Raw genomic sequence first — 4441 nt, 5'->3', positions numbered from 1 at the left:
TTTCTTGTTTCATTAATTTCTTTGGAAGAACGCAATTAATGTGGTAATTTAGTTTTTACATGTATTTTGGGGGTTTGGGGACTTCTTGTAACCCTTTTATTACTTTTTTTTTTTTGGTTTTTCTAGATATAACGGATATTGAGTTATTCACCTATAGGGAAATGTAAAAAAATAGCTATGTATTCCTAATACTTTGAACTATATAAAATTTAATAGTTTGGTCTTTTATCAATCTATTTTTCATTCAATTGTTTTTCATACATTTTATTAAATTATAAATTTCAATCAAACATATTAAAGAAAATTGATTAAACTAACTTTTTTCTTATTTTATTTTAACAAGAATAACCTATATCTTTCTATTTGTTCAACTAGCCAAGAATGTATCGTTCCCGACCTGAAGAAAACGGGTCAAATCCATTTGTACGGTCCCCTGCTATATATAAATGGGACCACTTCATGCCGGAAAGGCGTTCCAAAAAGTTCTGAAACAAAAAGAACTCAAGCTTTTAAGTTCATTCTAAAGAAAGTCCTGGATTCTACAAACCATATTAGTGGATTCTTACAAACCATATTAGTTCGTAGAGAAATTAAATTGATTATTACTTTTTATACCTACAAATGTTCCTACCCAATAAAATTATGATAAGTGTCATCTTTCCATATTTTTTAAACTAAATCATTAGGATTATATAAGGAATATATCAAATACAATTAAATTGAACGGTGATTTGTCATAATTTTAGTGGGTATGAATAATTATAGGAATAAAAGGTAGGAGCCAATTTAATTTCTCTAGTTCGAAACGTTTCTTTAGAAAGACTTTGAAATACAACTAATTTTTCCAGAACATTTTGGCTATGAAGGGATGGATTACATTTTTTTTTTCCGTATTTCTGTTGTTATATTAATTTATAGGTTTCCCGATTATTAATAGCTTAAACAACCTTAGAAAATCACTTCGAAATGCCCCAACTTGTTCGAATGCCAAAATATATCTAAAATGCAAAGAACTTTGCGAGATGGTAAAGTTTTACTCATTGGTGTTTGTAGTACACTGTTGAATTGTTATTATTTTTAAATATAGTAATTTGCATTCACTACTGTTATAATTTCATAGTGTTTTGTGTCCATCTAAACTTATTAGTTCATTATCTATTTTTAGAATTTTAAATCCTGCTCTTATTCGGGTGTAATTGATTTTGGTCTCCATTTCTGGTATGTGATTTAAATAAAATAATTTTTTTCCATTCTTGAGGGGTACTTGACGAGTCAGTAGCCCGACTCGTCGAGTAGATGGGATTTAAACGCGGTTTAAGTTGGCGACTCGACGAGTCCATATTCTCGGACTCGGCGACTCTGACAATCTGGATGAAACCCTAATTTCAAGGGTTTGCACCATATTTAAACATCATTATAGCCCCAAACCAGCCTCCTTCACTTCCCAGAGACTTATTCCCGAAACCCTAGCCTCCTTGAAGTGCGTGTGAGTGATCTTTGCCTTGTGAAGGAACTTTTGGTGCATTTTGGAGCAAGGAGAAAAAGGAGAAGGTAGAAGAGCTCAAGGAAAAAGAAGTAGATCCATAATACACTCCTCTTTGGCCATCCCTTCTGATAATGAAATTTTCATCTTGAATATTATGCTAATAGATCTAGTTTGTCCCCAAATTGTTGGTTTTAAGCTCAAAAACCCCAAATCCTTTGTGATAAAGTCTTTTGATCGAGTCATATCTCAGATCTAGCCTCTCTTGAGCTCCAGAAGCTCAAGAAGACCACCTTTTGGCAACCATGGATTTGTTTTGGTCTAATAACCCCCCATAATAGCAAAGTTTGAGTGTTATTGCTTCATTGCATCTTAGATACACGTAAAGTTAGCAACTTTACGTGTTCAGATAGTCCTAGAGGCTTAGATCTACGAATTGGATGCGCTAAAGTTGATTAGAATCGACTGTATGGAATCTGCATGCAAAGGACTCGACGAGTCATTCTTCTGACTCGGGTCGCGAGTCTTAGACTCTCGGTTCAGTAGTAGCAAGTCTATGTAGTGAGTAGAGTAAGTACTCAGTGAGTTAAGACTTGGATCTGGAAGCAGACGGACTCGACGAGTTGTTCATATGACTCGGCGAGTCATAGACTGGGTGTGTTCATATGATGAAAGAGAACTCGACGAGTTGTTCATACAACTCGGCGAGTCGGATGAAGTCAGATTCGACGTTAACTTGGAAGAACTCGTTGAGTTATTGCCAAACTCGACGAGTAGAAGCGAGTAGAGAATTAGAAAAGGTGTTAGGGACTCAGCGAGTTGCCGGCCCAACAGCGAGTCCGGTCAACTGAAAGTCGACTTTGACCAGGAGGTTGACTTTGACCAGGGGTAAATTAGTCATTTTACCCTGAGAACAGTTATCAATATCTGATTTAGTGTCTATGAAATTTGTAGCTGGGAAATTCCGGAGCAGCAGTCAGCCAGTTTCAGACTTAGCATCTCAACAGCCAGCGTTACGAGGTGAGTTCTCTTCCAGTAGGAACGGGTCTACGGCCACAATGCCGGCCCGTTTAGATAGCAGTAGTATGTATGCTTGATGTCTTCATGATTCATGCATGTGTTGTTATGTGTAGTATGTTGGGCAAGCCAGATACAGTATGTGATTATACTATATGTTCATGATATGTTATATCCAGTTTATTCCGGACTTCGGTCCGATGTCGGGCGGGGCCCAAGTTACTCCGGACTTCGGTCCGATGCCGGGCGGGGCCCAATATTTGTTGTATGTGTTTATTATGTTGATGTATGGTGTGTGGTAGTTTGGGGGAGCTCACTAAGCTTCGTGCTTACAGTTTCAGTTTGGTTTCAGGTCCTTCGACTAGCAAGATGAAGGGTGAGGTTGATGGCATGACACACACCACATTTTTACACTGGGAGTTATACTCTGATATTTTCCACATGTTTTTGATATCGGTTTTGATTTGATACATTGTTATGACTTTTTGAGATACACGAGACATGGTTTGATAATATGATATTCGAGATTATGTTGATAGTTAATGTTAAAATAAAAAATTTTGGGTCGTATTTTTGGGATGTTTCATAGTCCCTAAGGGTTCTAGATCTAAAATCCATGAATAATGAGGTGTTAGGAAGTTGTTTTTATGTTACTCTTTAGGTTTAATCATCATCTTTGAGGTCTTGTTGATAATCCGAATGACGTTTATTGAGTTTTTGGTGATGTTAAACTTCTTTGGAGATCCTGTAAAGATGGGAGCTCAATGTTAATAAAGGATTGCATTCTAACTTTCCATGACTTCATGATTTTCCTATGTCTTAAGCCTTTATTTTGGTATGTAACATCCGGAAGGTATCTCCTTGGAAAGGAGTGATCCGATTCAGGAAGAGGGGCAAGTTGGGGCCCTGGTACATTGGTCCTTTCAGGTTGACTGCGAGGGTGGGCAGGGTAGCGTATCATTTAGAGCTACTTGCGAAGTTGAGCCAGATTCATGATACCTTCCACGTATCTTAGTTGAGGAAGTGTATAGCCGACGAGTCGGCGGTAGTGCCACTAGAGGATATTCATGTGGATGCGAGCCTGAATTATGTTGAGAGACCGATCATAATCGTGGATCGGAGGATAAAGGTTCTGAGAAACAAGAAGGTGCCCCTGGTCCAGGTCCAGTGGCAACATCGGAGAGGGTCCGAGTTGACTTGGGAGTCGGAGTTGGAGATACGGGAGCTGCATCCCGAATTGTTTGCAGAGCAAGACTTCGAGGGAGAAGTCTGATTTTAGCGGGGGAGAATTGTAACATCCGGAGTTCCAAGTATCATATTTTAATTATTTAGTTTGTATGAAGATGAGGGACTCAACGAGTTAACGCCTAGACTCATCGAGTAGGAACGTAATTGCTGACTGGATTTATTGAAGGGACTCAACGAGTCCTGGTTGACTCGATGAGTCCATGCTATGGACAGAAACCCTAAATCCTCAGGCCTGTGCCTTATTTAAGGGACCTTATGGCCCTCATTTGCAGCCACCTTCACCCTTGAGAGCACCAGAGAACCTGAGGGCATTGTGAGTGAGAGAAGAAGCCATTTTCATCCTGAGGGCAAGCTATGTAGATTGTGGAGCTCAGATCTTCCACCATTTGATTAGAAGAGGCTGTTAGAGGTATAAATCTATGCTCAATCTTGTGTATATGGTGACCTACTTGAATCTAGGGTTTTCTTATGCCTTCTTTAGCTTGGATTCAAAGCATATGTGGTCCTAAAGTGAAATTCTTCTTAGATCTAGACCTTAAGGGGTCCAAAGAGTCTTATAAATCCTGCTTTATGCTATTCCTTTGGAGATATGAACCTAGGTTGCCATTTTAGAAGCTATTTCACCAAAAGAAGTCCTATGAGTGTTGTATGAGTGTAAAGGTTGAACCTTTACGTGATTATTATGTATTGAAA

Source organism: Lactuca saligna, chromosome 7 (assembly GCF_052625555.1).
Source record: "Lactuca saligna cultivar CGN05327 chromosome 7, ASM5262555v1, whole genome shotgun sequence".
Lineage (NCBI taxonomy): Eukaryota > Viridiplantae > Streptophyta > Magnoliopsida > Asterales > Asteraceae > Lactuca > Lactuca saligna.
The sequence above is the reverse complement of the archived record's forward strand: the minus strand, read 5'-3'. Positions refer to the sequence as shown.